This window comes from Artibeus jamaicensis, unplaced genomic scaffold (assembly GCF_021234435.1).
Source record: "Artibeus jamaicensis isolate MK-2021 breed Jamaican fruit bat unplaced genomic scaffold, CSHL_Jam_final contig_444, whole genome shotgun sequence".
In the NCBI taxonomy this organism is placed as follows: Eukaryota; Metazoa; Chordata; class Mammalia; order Chiroptera; family Phyllostomidae; genus Artibeus; species Artibeus jamaicensis.
The window spans coordinates 10,603,519-10,620,782 of record NW_026521831.1 but is presented as its reverse complement, the minus strand read 5'-3'; the positions used below and the strand labels follow the sequence as shown (position 1 = coordinate 10,620,782).

The following is a 17,264-nucleotide window of genomic DNA, read 5'->3' as shown; positions in this document are numbered from 1 at the left end:
GTTGGCACCCAGAGTCGGACCCAACCCCATTTCTCATGCCTCCAGAGGTATTACCAATTCATCGTTTTGTTTCATATATCAGTATGAATTAGGACAATTTGTAGTATTCCCCTACTCTACAAAAATCCACAGACTAAGTTCCCCTGTAGCAAAATGTATCAAAACACATGTCTGACCCAGCTATAATGCCGTGTAGGAATGTAGGCTAAGCCTGACCAATGAAATCTCCCCATTTCTACAGAACAGGCCCCGTAGACCCAGACCGTGGTTACACGAAGCCAGTGATACAATCATTTTGGGTCAGATTCATCATTTTAACCATCATTAGCTTTTTAACTTATAAATCAGTACCACTCTAGTTATTTTAGTGACCAAAATAACTACACCATGATGGAGTTTCTTTTAGGTTGTTAAAGTGACCAGATCAGAGTTACTGCTGAGGAATCAATAAAATACTTGGAAATAAATATGAGGAGACATGTACAGCCAACCAAATGAATGTCAAGGCCACTCGGATCCCTACCCCCTGCCTCAAAATTTACAGCTCAATTCTGGCTTTCCAAGGTGCCCAGGGTCAATCTGTAAGTACTTTGATATGTGTTATGCAGAAGCACTTGAATGTAATAGTCAATTAAATTATTAATGAAAGAACTATACAAATAAAACACCGTGCTCTTTTATGTAGTAATAATTATTATCATAAGTGATGCAAATTGAATAATATGAATTATCGGGACAGTTCCATGATAAGCTAACAATTTCCAGCAATCAGACCACACATCTCTGCTCGAGATGTTTAATAAAATAAACAGCAGCTTGTTTACACTTCTGTGGAGTTCAACACACATACAGGAGAGCTAAAAAAAGACCTGGAGGCCAAGTGATAAAGAAGTGGAACTAGTTGCAATGGCGGCGACTTAGATAATTCCACATCTTAAGAAAAACGGTGACTCCTATAAACTGTCCCAGAATCAAACGACATTATTTATACATACATGCATATACATACAGACATATGTTTATATACATATACTACATAAATATACATATATAGAACAATAGATTCTTGTAGCTAAGTATAATGTTCCATGTACATTCACATGAGGGATAAAGTGAAATGCAATAATAATAATAATAATAATAATAATAATAATAGGCTGTCACTATTTAGAAGCTTTTATCAAGCACCTACCTACCTATCACACAGCCACACACCACTCTGTAAAAGAGCAGCCGTCCCCTTGTTTACCTTGCAGGGACCCTGATGGACTCTCCAGAAACCATACAGCCCTCAATCAGAACTCAGCACCACCCGCTTTACCACCATGGCACCAAGGCCGATTCAGGGGAGGCGCCCTTCCCCGGACCCAGCTAACCACAGGGCAGGCCCGTGAAACTCTAACTGGTGAGTAATTTTGACCTTCCAGTCGCTACTACAACCAATTTCCCGCCTCTTCAGTTCACCTGGAAAACCATGTGTTATGTGTGAGGCAATGGTAGGCTCTGCTACTCAAGGGAAAAAGCCAATGGCAGACAAGTACCCTCGGCTTCTAACAAGAACAAAGGGACACCGAAGTGGAGACCTGGCCTGCTTGCGGTCAGACGTGCTCACCTCACAGGCACACGCTCTGCGAGGGTCCGAGAAGCGGGCCAAAGTGCAGCAGTTCGGGGGCCGTTTGCTGGGCCGGGGGTGACCCAGTGCCTTTTCCACATTAACGAGGCCGGACTGGGTGGCCTTCCCTTTCAAGGGGCACCGACTTCGGAACAGCTGCTCCTCCCCGGTCTGCCCGGGGGGCCGCCGCTCCGGGTGCGAGTCCTGCCTCCGAGCTGCTTCTCCGCTGTTCACCAGAGCACGCCCACGGTGCTGTGTCGCCCCCCTGGTCACCGAGCTCCGAGCTCAGGGGACAGTATGAGTTGGGACCCGAAAAACTCCGTCCCTGGTTAATGCTAACAGACCCAGGTAAGAGTTCACACGCACACACCAGAGTGAGAGTAACACAAACTGGGGACACAGAAATATACCCACTACAGGGAAGCAGTCGGCACGCTACAGCTGGCCCTCTGCCTTGGCAGGCGCTGGATCAGCCAGACTTCTGCCAGGAGATCAGTGTGTAGCCTTGTGTTCTTTTTTTTTTTTAATTTATTTTTAGCGAGAGAGAGAAAGAGAAACGACGATTTGTTTTTCCACTTATTTATGCATTCATTGGTTGACGCTTGTGCATGTCCTGACCGGGAATCAAACCTGCAAACTTGGAATATCAAGACGATGCTCTAACCAACTGAGTTACCCAGCCAGGGCTGACTGTGGGTTCTCAACCTGGAGTACTATGGGCAGATGACCGCTCATCTTTTCAAATGCTTGTTTTCCCTCCTTAAATCAGAAAAAAAATGTTTTAATTGCTGTGATGCCTTTAACACTGGCTCACCTCCTTTTTAATGAGGCGGACCTCCAGTCAGCAGAAGCCGGAGCCCAGCAGGAAGACAGGCAGGTGACCCTGCGCAAAGAAGGGGCCAGAGCACCACTCTGGCCAGTTCCCAGATCGTGAGTTCGCACTGCCATAAAATTTCAAAAATAGTTTCGGGAACAAGTGTAGATGGCCAACTTCTTATTTTGCCAAGTAAGGATATTGAACTATCTCGTGCTTATTTTCTTCTTTGCCTTGGACTGGGGAAAAGGTCATGTTTGAACACTCACTTGTGCGCAGCTGTCTGGTCACCCCACCCCCACCCCCACCCGCATCGTGCTCTACACTCTGGCGGCACACCTCAGGAAGCCCTGCCTTCCCCACAGGAGGCCCATGAACTTGACCAGACTGGATCCAGAATCGGAGAATTATTGCTGATTCTCTCTTTCCACTTGAGAACATTTCACATTTCCTTATCTTCCTTCAGAGAAATTTCTGGGAAACACCCTTTCTAAAGTGACATTACTATATAGCCGTCTCAAAAAAATTTTAAAAAGTCAACATGCTTTACCTTGTATTCATTTTAAGCCTAGATAAGAAAGCAGTGTATATATACATTCTTCATGGAAATGAATTCTAAGAAAAGGGCGTATTCATACTTTTGGCCCAGGCACCTGACCTACAATGGCCAAGAACACGTGTGCAAAGAACGTGAGTGCTTTCTTGTGCAGGCAGAAGAAGCGAATGACCACAGACGGTCCATCCATTCATCCTGACACAAACCTGCTCCATAGCCAGCCCAGACGACTGTTGTGAAGGAAACCGATTTGCAGAGTGTGGGCCAGAACCAGCGCTTTCAGCAACAGCTAGTGATTCGGACCAGTTTAATTTCTGAATTCTCAGAAGACAAAGACCATTACATTAAAGCGGCCTGCGTGGTGCCTACTTGCCACGTGCAAAAATCACCCTTACCCAGAACTCTGTGTCCAGCCTACTCCTCCCTCACAAACAGCTGGCAAAGGCCCCTGGACATCAGGAGCTGTTGGTTGAATGGACAAATAAATGAATTCATGGCTATCTTGTCATCACTGGGTACCCAGGAACTGATTTCGAAAAGTTTTAGATTAATCCTCAATGAAATAAAAATGGGTTTCAATTTCACTTCCCATTATCAGTCAGGACCATAGATTCTTAGGGAATAACCATTATTATCATTTTAACAGCTACCGTGAGTGTTTACTATCTGCCAAGCACTGTGTCAAGTATTTTCTGAGAATTATTTTATACCATTTCTAGATGGTAAATTCATATCGCCCCCATTTTACAGATGGGGAAATGGAGGCTTGGGCACCTTACATATTATCCAGGAATCCAGAGGTCAGAAATCACACTTGAAGTCATTCAGCTAGAAAGGAGGAGGACTGGAATCTGAAAGTGGGGCTTATACTCCACCCCGCACATCCAGTGCCTCACCCCAGGGATCCTGGGCCATGCACCAAAACCAACCCTGCCGGAGGCCACGCTTCCACGGCATGCCCTGTGGACAGGGCTCTGCTGAACACCCAGGCCATGCCCTCTTCCCCTGAAGCCAGCCTTGTTTTCCCTCTGCTCTGCAGTCCTGCTCAGGCTTTCCGCCCCTCCCCCAGAGCTCCAACTTCAGCCCTGCGGCCTTGGCCCGCTGCGGCCCACAGTCAAACTGCAGAGTCATTCTGTCCCATTAGACAAGCCCATTTCCCTCAGGGTAGCTGGTGCCAATCCAGAATGGCTTATGAGGGACCAAAATGCTGAGTTTGTTTTAAATAAAGCAAGAGCCTCGGAATTCACAAATTTCTTTCATCTGCTGTAGTTTGTGGTGGCAATAGGACAAATGCTAACAGGGAAGCTGTCCCCTCCATTCTGTGACATCTTGCTTGGTGACTTCTGTGACTCTCAGTTTCCCTATGTACCGAATACAAACTCTCACGCGATCTCCCGAAAATGATCGTGGTGACCGAGTAAGACAGCAAAAATATTTTGAGGAAAAGAAAAGTAATGCCTCCGGAAACTAAGGTGTTAACACCTTGCCATTTCCAAACAGTACAGGTTACAGCAAATAGGAGGCACTCACAAGGCCAAAGCGCGATCTGTGACATATGTGGGGATTTCCGCTCAGCTCAAACGTTTTCGGGAAACACCTAGAGCCATTATCAGAGGCTCTACCTGGGCAGCCCGTTGGAAAACTCCCTGCGGGTCTATGAGTCAGTCTTTGGGTGGGTTTTTTGTTTTGCTTGTTAACATTTGGGTCCCCTTGATGGCTCAAGCATAACTTCCTTTGCATTAAAGTACCTGGGAACTGATGTCTGTGGCCCTGTTTTCAATTGCACTTGGACTCCACATACCCCATATTGGAAGCACCCCGTCCACCGGGGCACCATGAGAACAAGCCATCTGTCACTGGCTGTCCTGAAGGAGCTCTGGCACCGGAGCAGCTCATGGTCACGAGGATAGAGGGTTCTAGCCTTCTGAGAATCGAACACGCCCACTCTGCGTGTGGCATTTAAAATGGCTTTCATAACGAGCACATCCCAGGACGACACACTGAACTGAGCTGCCGACCATTTGCACACCCTCTAACCCGTCCAGCTGTCTGGAGGCACCACGGTGCGTTTTGAACGTGGATTTCTTTCCCTTCCGGAGTCTCTCACTTTCTCCATTGTATCCATTCGGAGGACAAAAAAAAGACTTCATAAATATCATTTCATATTCCAAGCAATTTGCTATAGGCAACTACACCATTACTTTGTACAAATAAATTTACATAAATCATTATTAGAATGCTTTATCTTAGCAACATTATGTGGTTCCCAGAGCACAAATTAAATGCATGCTTAAAGCAGAATATTTTAAAGTAATTCCTATATTGTTTGTGAGATGGAATTAGAAATTTCCATCTAATTTTTCTTTCATAATGGAATTCCTTTCGTTTTCTTTGTACATTTAGAAACCACGTATGTAATTTGAGGGGGGGCGGGGGTTCTTGAAGCACACAGTGCAATAGAGACTCCGCCGCATTTGGTTCATTTTTCAGAGACTCTTCCCTTTGATATCATGGGTTCGGTTTTGAACACTGAGTAGGAAGGCCAGGCCAGGAACGAGGGAAATTAATACCAGCTTGGGAGTAGATGGGGTTTTGTTTGATATTATTCTGCAAGCAAACTGGTCTTTGGTTGTGGTCCAGCTTTTTTTTTAAATAAACAAATTTGTAAATACACTTCCTGAAAACAGAGCTCGGGCTCTCGGAGCTGTTTGTGTTGGTAGGGTGCCTGTTTGGACCCCTGCACAGCACACGGCGAGTCCTCACTGGCTAGAGCCCAACCCCACCCTGGATTTCAAAAGACAGTCTCTTCTCCCTACACACGACGCAGGGCCCAGTTTTAAAGCAGGCGGCCCATGTCCACGCCAGGGTAGTGGGGAAGGGAGGGGGGCTGACAGGAAGTCAGGAGACAAGCTCGCCAGCCCTGGTCCCGCTACTTGCTGGTTCTGGAGACTCACAAAGTGATCCTCCTGTATCTTGACTGCTTGTCGGGGTCATAAGGGGCTAAACTCACTGCTCAGGGCTGTAACTTTCTACCAGCTTGAGGTCTGGGAGCAGAGCCCCAAGGCAGTATCCAAAAGGTGGGTCCCCACACCGTCAAGGATGAGTGAGGCAGCCCTGCAGGGCAGCCAAGAGCGCAGCACCAGACAGACCCAGGTTCAGAGCAAAGCGCGGCCACTTGCCAGCTGCGTGATCACGGGCAATTCAACCCTTCCTGCATCTGTTACCTCATCTTAAAACCCTCCTGGGTTTGTTTGGGGATTAAATGGAGTCCTGGAGGCAGAAGCTGAGGACAGTGCCTGACGTTTAGGAAAAGCTCAGTAAACAGGAGGTAGCAAGAATCTCCTGGATGACGAGTGGTGTCAAGCTGGGGAGATCACATGATTTACTGTCTACACCCCGATACTTCTGGGGGGCAGGACTGCATGGCAATCCACCTGGGTCAACAGGGAGCACTAGGCTGGTCCCAGGGCGTGTGTGACCGCCCTGACTCCAGGCCATCACCATTCAAGATGCGATAAAGAAATTAAGTGATCATTTTATCTTAGATAATTTACTACACATGGTACCTTTTAAAGCTCTTTCAAATATTTGCACATTTAATAAATTGTGTGAAAAAATACAGGGCTGGGTTCATTACCCTTTAATAATGAGCCAACCAAAGCACAGAGAAAGTGTAGGTTTTCCCACAGTGACAGGCACTGTGGGGGCAGTGGGGACCACCCCGAGCATTCCCGCACTCCACCCTACTTCCCAGCCTCCTGGCAGCGAGAGAGGGTCATGTGACCAATTCTGGCCAATGGGCTATGGGTGTGGAATTGGTTGGGGTCATTTCTAGTCTAAGATACTTAAGAATGAGTGTGTGCTTTTGACTGTTTTTCTTTCTTCACATGTTGCGGCAACCAGGAAGCCACCTGTTAAGATGTAGGTGTCTCAAGATGCAGGAGGCCTGTAGTCTCGAAACATTGGCCACAAGACAGTCGCCCTGGTGGCCAGTCCTGCAAGACTCTGCTTCCAGGAAGGCCCAGACTCCTAGGTAAGTGGAACCTGGACGCCAGAGCCCCAAGCACACGAAGCAGGGGGAGCGTGGCTAGGGCAGGCCCGGCAGGAAGGACAGGAGCCTCAGCATGTAAGTCTCAATGGTACTTTCAAGAGCCAGGGCAGCAAAGGCCGCCACTGCCTTATCCAAAAGCAACGCTGGAAGGAGGCTGTAACTTGGCCACCCCAAAGCCAATCAGGGCATCTGGCTCCCCATCCCTGACTGTGACTCCTTACTCAGCCCTGAGCTGTCTCTGACTTCCGGCTTTCAGAACTCTCTAGAAACACTCTCAGCAGCAACTTAAAAAACTTGTGTTCTTGGCTTATGCTCCCTACCTGTCCATTCCACCTTTCAGCTCAGACTAGCACCGTGTGAATCACCGGGTACTGACCTCGCACCGTCCCTGGTTCATCCCAAGGCCTTTTCAAGCCGTACCCAGCAGGCAGAGCTTGGAGGGGAAGAAGGGTGCAGGTGTGTAAGAGAAGACTAAATAATCAGGTAGGCAGGCAGAGTCTGGGCATGGACAGACACAATGAAGCAGAAAAGTCCAGCTAAGTGGCAGGCAAGCCAGGGCTGGGGCTACAATGACCACTGTCTCTAAAGGAAGCTGCCAGCCAAGGCCCCACTGTAACAGGTGAGGTGGGGTTTCCTCAGGGAAACCTCGAGGGGCCCAGGCTCTTGGGGGAGCACAGCTCAGGCCATGATGAAGAATCAGGGTCCTGGTCCAGGCAGCCAGGGCCCTCGCTGCCTGGGTTCACAGCCAGCGCACTCCCATCTGCCCACACAGCCCCATGCCACTCCTCTTCCTGCCTCCAGGACTAATGATCCACAGTGACCAAGGCCACCTGGGGCCCTCCCTTTCCCAAGAATTCAATCCCAATCCTAAATGTCTCTAAATTCCCGGAACCACGGAGCTACCGTCAGTGCCTAGCCCCAGCCCCAGGGGGCGCCGCCATCCACCACCTCCTCATGAGTAGATTCTGGATCTTTCGCTACACTGGGAGCTCCAGGAGGAGTTCCACGCCTTGCATTATTGTGTCCCCATCTGTCCCAAGAACACATAACCAACTGATACTCGGCAATACTTTACTGTCCTCAGTGAAAAGCTACGGCATTAGAAAGATCAGTTCACGTAAAACAGGGTCTTACGAGAAAGAAAACGATGAAGTGATTTAAAGGAACTACAGTAGAATCTAGTTTCCATTTGAAAACTTCCAGCGACGTTCCTTTTGCTTTGTGTGTCTGTGACACCCCCCACCCCAAACTTTCAATGAAGACATGATTCAATGTTTTCATTCTCTTAATACCTAAATTGGATTGACCACATTGTCAGTCCTGATCAGCTGCATATCTTGATCATTAAGAAGAGTGGGGGGAAGAAGGATTCCGACAGATGGAAAAACAATCCATTTGGCCTCTGCATTTAAATATAGCTTTGGCATTTCGTTTACTCCGTGCAGTGTCGGTGAGGTGTGAGCGAGCTTGGGGAGGCAGAGTGTGGTTACCTGAGTCAGAATGGGTCCAGGAAACCGAGGTCAGCATTGCTCCGTCACAGAAAGGACCGAGAAGCCTCCATTCTCGCAAGAGCTCTGGCCTTCCAGGAGACGATGCTTCTAGTGGCTGCTGGAGAGGAGCAGAAGGAAGACGGGATTAGAGCAGAGGAAGGGAGAGGCCCCTCTCAACCACAATGGCTGTCCCTCTCGCCTTACTCTACACGATGACACACTTCAGGGAGAGAGTCTCTTGCAACAGCACCGCCTGACTGCTCGGGAAGCTGTTGAAGCCCCGGGTCTTTCACGGTGGAGTGTTCTTGAAACCGCCTCGCGGGGCACCCGAGGACTCAGACATTTGAAAATACGCGCCACAGACATTGCGAGATTACCTTATTTTACCACCACGGCTACTGAGACATTTGCGAGATCCTTTTATTTTGCTGGCGTTGCCACCAAAACGCTTGTTTATGTAAAGGAGAAACGTCAGGGCACCAACGAGCATCCAAGGCCAGTGTGCCACCACGCGGACGAGCCTTGACCCACAGGAAACACAGGGAGATGGGCTGTGACGCCAGTGACTCCCTGTTCTGTTGTTGTAAAATAAAATGACCCAGGCTCTGCTCCTGGGGAGAAAGATCCCACTGAGCTAAAAAGCTCACTGGAGGGCCTGCAGGTTTCTGAGCCACAGTTAACCAATAATCTTGCATAAGAGGAAAGTTGGTACATGAGATGGTTTGCATCATAATTTGATGGAAGATAACTTTTCTAGCCTCTGCCTCAAGGAAGGCAGATCAGTAGTCTGTCTAGTAAAAACAATGCTGCTACACGACAAGCTTTCATGTGAGCATGTTAGGAAATAAACTCATTAAATCAGTGGTTCTCCAATGGTGGTCCCTGGAAGAGCAGCATGAATGATACCCATGAGTTGGTGAGACATGCAAATTCTTGGCTCCCACCCAAGACCACCTGACTCTGAATATTTGGAGTGGGGGTGGGGGGTCCAGGGATCTGTTCTAACAAGCCCTTCAAGTGATTCTCATACACTCCAGGTCTTTATCTGCCCATCCAAAGACATCGAGTCTGTTGTTGTCAAACAAAATTACCTTCATCTAATGCGTGTTACATTTCAGTTAAGGGCAGAGTACTGCACTGGGAATTGGAAGGAAGACGGAAGGGCCAGAGAGAGAAGAGGATGAAATCGCCACCTCCGAGAAGTGTGTTGTGCATTATGGGAGACAAAACACGTACGTAGGCCACTCAAATGCAGACGCACTGTGTTATCTCCTGTAACAACAGCCAGACAGCTTCAGAGGAGACAGGTGTTTGAGGTGGGGTTGAAGTAGGGGCAGGTAAGAGAAAGTCTCAACACAATAACAACACTAATGGGTGTTGAGATTTGAACAGGATTTTGACCAGGAAGACCAAGCAATTGCTCAAGCAAAGGCCCAGAAGCGAGCAAGCATGAAGGTTATTCAAGTGCATGGAATAGCCGGGTCTGGCTGATACCGGAGACCCTTGAAGGTGATCCAGGGGAGACGAGGTTACTTTCAAGGATAGACAGGTAAATGCTGGGGCCCTGGGGCCTCTTTCTCGTGTGAAAACTATCCAGCAGCATCCATTGCTTTTGTTTAGAAACTGACATCTAATAAACCAGGTGACTCCCAGATTTCTAAACCCAGTTTGCTTTTCTGTATTTTTTTTTGTACTGCATTTTCTAGAGGGGAGCATCTCAGCTGCTTCAAGGATTAACTGCTGCAGGTTTGCCCAGGAGGAACCCACAAAAGAACATTGTGAAGGAGGCACCAGGATGTGGATGCTACAGTAGCCTCAGGCCATCTGCAAGGGGCAGAATCTTACCATACCTAAAAAGCCCCTGAGGACATCTGTGGCTTTAGCTTTATAAAATAACATAAATAGCTTTATGTGCCTTAGTCACAGGAAAAATTTAAAGGGTTGGAGAGGAGGATTGGACAAGTGTAGCTGGTAGGTACAGACTTCTAGTTATAAAATAAGTCATGGGGATGTAATGTACAGCATGATGACCAGGATTCATAATACTCTGTTGCATATTTAAAAGTTGCTAAGCGGGCAAATCTTAAAAGCTCTTATCACACACAAAAAATTGTAACTTTGTAAGATGACAAATGTTAACTAGACGTATTGCTGTGATTATTTTGTAATATGTACAAATATCATATCATTGGGTCATGTACTGAAAACTAATATAATGCTATATTTTAATTATATTTCAATTAAAATTTTTAAGTAATTTTTTTAAAAAAACGAGTTCAACTGATACTTAAGATCTCCAAGTAGAGAAAAAATTATTTTCCCAATCAAGAAGGTATGGCTTTAGCCCTGGCTGGAATGGCTCAGTGGATTGAGCGCTGGCCTGTGAACCAAAAGGTTACAGGTTCAATTCCCAGTCAGGGCACATTCCTGGGTTGCAGGCCAGCTCCCCAGTGTGGGCGTGCAAGAGGCAACTACACGCTGACGTTTCTCTCCCTCCCTTTCCCCCCGCCCTTCCCCTCTGTTTAAAAGCGCATAAATAAATAAATCTTTGGAAAGGTATGGCTTTAGTTTCTAGGAACCTAACAGAAAGAGAACACTTTCCTGCCTGATGCTGCCCCATGAGGGACGGGATACGGAAGGTGTTTCAGACGTCACACAGGCTCTGATGAAGTGAAGCTGGACTCAGCGCTGGTGATACCTGGTAGCTTATCCCAGCTCCCGTCTGGCCTCCGGAGTCATCACGGGCAGAAGGCACTCACCCACTAAACCTTAGTGTCTCACAAATCAAGAAATAGAGGCACGGACTTGCCCTAACATCTTTGAAACTTAAATAAGAAAATAGACATAAAGTTGCTATGAAAATTATAAAGTTGCAATGCCACACAGAGGTATAGAATGATCCTACTCATTGAGACATCTGGAGACTAATTAATACTTGTTACTATATTGGCCTTTGAAAATATAAAAGTACAATGTTTCTTTTGCCCTTGAGAGTCCTTTTAAATATTTGCAGACACCGCACTTCTAAGGAACACACTTGGCATCAGCCGAAGCACTCTCCCATGAAACATTTCACAGTAGATTTTTTCCTTGTGATTTTTTTTTCAAATTTCATTCCTCCGACCAGGACACAGCATCCAGTTATCTCTCGGCAGCACCAGGGGATCACTGCTCAGTCTTCGGCAACACAGACGTGCGCGGCGGCGATCATTTATCATCTCTGCAGTAGTCTCGTCCCAGATGGGCCATTTACTAATTTATTTCCATATGTAACTGGCAGAGAGATTAATCAGGCTTCCAACTCGGAAACCTGAATTGTGCTTTATTCCCTTCACAGGCTAACTCTGGACAAGAGGAAGCACACTTTCATACAGAAAACCAAGCGCTCCTCTTAGAAAGCCTGTCGACCTCAGACGTGGCCCTTTAAACACACACATGCGCGCGCGCGCGCACACACACACACACACACACACACACAGTTCCGCTTGTCGGTTTGGAGGGCTGGTTCTTTCTTTAGAAAAGAAATTAGACTCGTGGGCTTCCCATAGGAGCCGAGTCTAATGCAACTGCAGGCCTCCACAAGCCCAGAAACGTAACGCCAAATCAGGTCCCCTTGCGGCTGCAGTCCCCTCCCCATGTGCAAGCTCGGGGCTCATATTTCTGAGACTGAAGAGATCTTTCTGCCACGGTGCTGCGCCCAGCTGGCCCAGCTGTGCGGTGCCCAGGCTCTGGAAAGTATGTGCTTTCTTTTTTCCACTCTTTTTAAGGGTCTGAACTTGACTGAATTCAGCAGCTGCCATAACCTCAGTGAGGCGATGGCTAATGAACCATTAGCATTGCCCCCAGTCCCCCCACCCCCACCCCGAGTTCAACTCTCAGTCCACTTTTGATTTTAATTCTACCCCAGAGACATCAGCAGAGATTTTAATGGGACTGTTGTCTCAGGACAGTGTTTACATACAGAAAGCCAGCCAATCCCAACACGGGGCCGAACGCACCAGCTGACTGCAGTATCTTAAGTGGAGCCCAAGGCCTCGGTCAGGAGGCTCAGGAGACAGGACCATGTACAGATGTTACAGGCCATATCCCCACACCTGGGTCACTAACCAACGTGTGGCCATGGTAAAGTCACTTAGTTCAGGTTCACAATTCTCTCCTCTGTAGTTTGAGGAGTTCAGCTCCACAGGGTTCTTTTTGGTTCTAAAATCTCATGGCACTATGAATATGGAAAAAAACCCCAGCCATTCCCTTGGTTCTGTGTTTAGATGACGCCAAACAGGTGGAAGTTTGGAAGCCCCTGGAAGTGGCTGAATTGGTGCAGGTGCTCGGGGCTGCGGCATCTCACAGAGTCTCATGAAGCTCAGAGCATGAGCTTCTGACGACTGCAATGACGTGTAGCTTTCCAAGTCTTCACGAAGTCAATGAAACGCAACAGTTCGACGCACTGTTCCAGGTACGGCCAAAGCTGCAGGAGTGCGGAAGCCACGGTCCCCGGTCTCTGACATGCTTACATCTCAGTTAAGAAGAGATACAACTAATCTTAACACAGGGAAGTCGGTGCTTTAACTGAAGACAAAGAAACTTATGGGAACACGGGAAGATGGAAAATCATTCTAATGAGGGCGGGGGCAGGGCGGAGATCTGTACGGTTTTATGGAGGAACTGGAATTGGAGCTGGGTCTTACCAAGCAGAGCTGAGAATGAAGGCTTCTGGACAGACACAACAGCAAGAGAAAGGCCTAGAAGCTTCCTGGCGAGGCCAGGCCACAGTAGTTAGTACCCGAGGGCAGCCACGGATGCTCTAGGGAAGGAGGTCCCAGTGAGAGGGCAGGCTGGGCAGGCACCGTGGTGGACAGCCCTGGACGCCAGCCTTCAGACTCGCTTGTACGCCGTGACCACCTAGACCGGTCAGCAGTCACTGGGCGGTGGGGACTCCGGGTGAGCCATGTCTGAGGAAGTTGATTCTGGCAATTCTGTTACCATTGAAGACTGGTAACAAGATCTGTCTGTACCTTCCTTTTTCTCTTATTCATTCCATGCTGCCACTGTTCGGGAATTCCTCAAATTTATTTATTTTCCAAATCAATTTCCTGGCCCTTCCAATGGAAGCAATTGAGTTTCCTACAAGCCCTGCCAGGGCTTAAATTCAAATGACTGATTCGGCCCAGGGCTTGGCATTTAGATGTATGTGGTTTTTCTGTTCTTACAAAAGAGTTAAATGACATGGCATAGACTGGTGGGGTTTTCTTTTTAACATGGAAAATATTTCTGGGCGGTGAAAACAATACACAAATGTGGCAGCCGTTGGAAGGGACAGACTGCTCTAGCACTTCCAGACGGGCCAGTACTGAACCAGTCATCCCAGACGGGCCAATATTGAACCAGTCCTCCGAGAGGTTCACTGAAACTTTTCTGACTTCCGGCTTCCGAGCCCAAGGTTAACGAGCCCAAGGTTTCCAGGCCCCTCAAATGTAATAATAGCAGAACGTGATGTAAACCCTCATACCAATGGTATTTGGTTCCTCTGCCTGGGGGTGGGGGCGGGGGGACAAGCACAGGTGGCTTCCTGCAGCTGTCACAAGAGAAGCTGCCCACCGCGGGGACACATGGGGCCCGAGCCAGGCTCGCCAGAGCACGGGGGAGGGGTCTGCAAGTCTGTCCTCCCTTGGGCCCCCAACATGGTCCTACTGCCTCAGAAAAGTACAGGGGCGAGTGCAAGAGCAGACAGGTGAGTCTCCAAGAACACAGATGCCCTTTGGTGTGAGCCGCCGTTAAAAAGCCGTTTCACAAACTTCACTTCCCACCTTTGCGTTGCTCGGACTGCAGATGGGCATAAACGGGAAGCTTCAACCTTGGTCTCACTTTGGATCACCTTAAGGCAAATTGCATCCCCCCACCCCTGGGGTGTCGAACATTCTAGGGTTCAAGTCACTGACTTATAACATAAAATAGGTTCTACCCCTCCATATTGCCCAGGCGTTTGGGAAGCTCCAGACACCCCTCCCCATGTTCTCTTAACGCCTAATCAAATAATTACTGTGAAGAAAAACATGTAGCAGCAGCTGTAGGTAGTTCCCCATGTACATAAAAATAGTCCCAACACTACAAAAGACTCGCATGTTTAACGTGCCCCTTTCTGTACGAGTGAACCTACGGTCGGAAAACTAATCCTCCCCAAATGAACAGATTAGCTTGAATTACCATTCCATTTTGCATTCTCTTCACTGACACATGAATAGTAAAACTATGAGGTAAATGCAGGCTTAAACTGAAGAATGGGCATCTAAAAATATTTTGACATTAAAAACTCAGCATAAATGGAACTACAACATACTCGAAAGCTCCCGCAATCCAAACGTGCATGTTGAAATCTATTAACCTAATACCGAGGCTGCTATTCAAAAGGCAGAGGTCTGGCATGTAAATAAATACCCATTTGTACACTTCTCCTAAATTACTGGGCAATTTGATTGCAAAGTCACACACTTACAAAGTCTCTCATCTTTACCTGGTTGTGCTCTCTAACCAACACTCAAGTCTGATCAAGCTACAGTGAGGCACCATAACGTAAACACAGAGACGAGCAAATGGTACCAAAAAGTAGCAGCAGATGTCAAAGACAAGCCAGGGTCATCCCGGGGAAGAGAGATATTTACATAAGCATTCAGGAAAGACAATGGAGCCCCAATTTCCCTTTAACTGCACACCCAATCAACCTCTCCGCTCCTCACCTGGTCATTTCTACATAAAAGCAATTTCTACAATGATACATTCAAAGACCTTAGTTGCCATAAACTCAGCAGCAGTCAAAGATTCTGTTGCACATTAGATTTGCTGTAAGACCCGGCTATTTTCAACCGAAGCTTTTATTCCTTAACCACCACTACTCCCCCCTCCCAAAAATTAGCTTCACTAGCAATATCCTTCTTAAATATGTCATCTGCCAAGGCCATTTTCTTACCTCTGTAACTCACTCACATTTGTCTCTTCGGATGATATTTACCCAAGCAAGGACAATTGTTTGGCTGGAATCTTGCAACTTTCAACTTTGCCCAGATTTTGCCGTCGTTATGAGGGGTGGGGAATGTCAACCCCCACCCCAGTTCATTGCTCAGCTGAATCGGAGCTGTATTTTAAGTTCTTTTACACTTACTTAATACAGTGCGTGCTGCCTGTCCACTGATGCGATATCAGAAACCTGCAAGCTACTATTTCTGCAACTGTGTCACTGTAGATAGTCTGAAACATGTACGTAGCTGTTGCCATGGAAACAAACACAGCTAGGGTAGAGTGCCACGCTGTGTTAATTCCTTCACCCATGAACCCCAGGGGAATGCTAACATTCATCTTCTTTCTCCTTTAGTCTCACACTGCTTTAATATTTTTTCAGCATTATCAAATGATGTACTAAATACATAGGGTACACCTGAAAATACGGGTGGCGGAAATTGAGCTGTGTGCCAGCCTCGCCTGCTGGGCATCTGCTTAAGGTGGTGCCGCTAGGCAGTAGATCCTTCCACTAACTTCTCCTGGGAGTGATGGAGAACTTTGTTTCTTGCTTTGAAAACAGCGTGGGGAGAACACACACACACAAAAGTGAGCGTTTTGTCTCACCTAAGAACAGTCCTTGCAGAATAAAGATGCTATCAGCCTTGGGCCTTCTCAGTTTCCTGAAAGGCGGAGGGAGGCTTTGCGAACTTTCTCAAGTGGGTCCAGGCTGAGCTGTTTTCCCTTCCAACCGGAGCTGCATTAGCAGGTTGTAAACCCAATACTTTTAATTGGGCAAAGGCCAATAAACCTCGCCCAGGGCTTCATCCGTCCCACCTTGGTCTTTGTTTCTAAACCTATAGAAGGTATTAGAATGAGTGAGTAACGAGATGGAAAATCTGCCATCATCCAGCAAGAAATGTGATTTTCCTGAAATCTGAATGTTCTCTTATTTGCTGCAAGTTCAAATCTTTGATCTTATCAAATGTTTGGACCGACAGAGAAAAGTCCAATTCTTTCAATACACCTAGAAAGCCAAAATGTGTGGATTTGGTGCATCGGGACAGTGTGCTATTGTTCAAACTGGCATGCCTCTTTAAACGATGGGGTTACGCACCACAGTAGACAAAAGTCAGCCGTTCAAAATCCGAATTACACCCTCTCCCTTGGGCTGGCTAATAATACTCAATCTAGATGAAAATGACCACACTTCAGATTTGCATGCTGGTGCACTTCATCTGAATATAATTTTCACACGAAACAATCAATTGTAGGCTTTGAAAGTGCAGATCCATAATTCTGAACTGGCATTTTTTTAAAGAAACCACTCCTTTATTTGTGGGAATTATGGCAAAAGTATCCTACCAAAGCTAAGCAAATTTTTTTTATTATTTTCTACATGGAATCATTCTTGGCTATATACTATGATAATAATAATCAACTCACCCCTAAGAGAAAGCAAGACAGAAAATAGATACACAAACCGTACTGGTGAAAGAGATAAATTACTTCTTAAAGGCTATCTCAGGATGACTTTAGGGTCCAGTGCCGATCCCCGTCTTGGGGTATCAGCAGAGCAGGTAGAGCTCATTAACTAACTGAGGCTAATCGAGACCAGCACTTACCAACTTAAGGAGCAGACCCACAGTAATAAAAGCAGTTGTTCCCGACACATGTCACATTTCTGTATCTACATCTCTCGAGTGGCACCAGGCATTTTCACACAGGTCCCTTCATTGCACTGTCCCAAGGTG

At 47.1% G+C, this 17,264-nt stretch overlaps 1 protein-coding gene and 1 long non-coding RNA gene across 7 annotated transcripts in view; one reads left to right on the top strand and one right to left on the bottom strand.

The window, feature by feature from the left end:
* Window positions 1-17,264, bottom strand: part of FOXN3 (forkhead box N3) — a 345,077-nt gene that overhangs the window by 249,199 nt on the left and 78,614 nt on the right. For 4 of the 5 annotated variants that reach the window (XM_037130198.2, XM_037130204.2, XM_037130205.2 and 1 more), the window contains exon 2: window positions 8,524-8,641. The gene's annotated coding sequence lies outside the window, so the exon portion shown is untranslated. The remainder of the gene's footprint in view (window positions 1-8,523; window positions 8,642-17,264) is intronic. The other variant, XM_037130202.2, reaches the window with a different exon arrangement.
* On the top strand, window positions 5,861-10,724 carry LOC119037876 (uncharacterized). 2 transcript variants are annotated; one of them, XR_005080309.2, is made up of 4 exons: window positions 5,861-6,059; window positions 6,886-7,015; window positions 9,642-9,755; window positions 10,230-10,724. It is a non-coding gene; the product is annotated as an uncharacterized LOC119037876 (long non-coding RNA). The 2 variants fall into 2 exon arrangements; XR_005080308.2 differs by having other exon boundaries at window positions 9,642-10,072.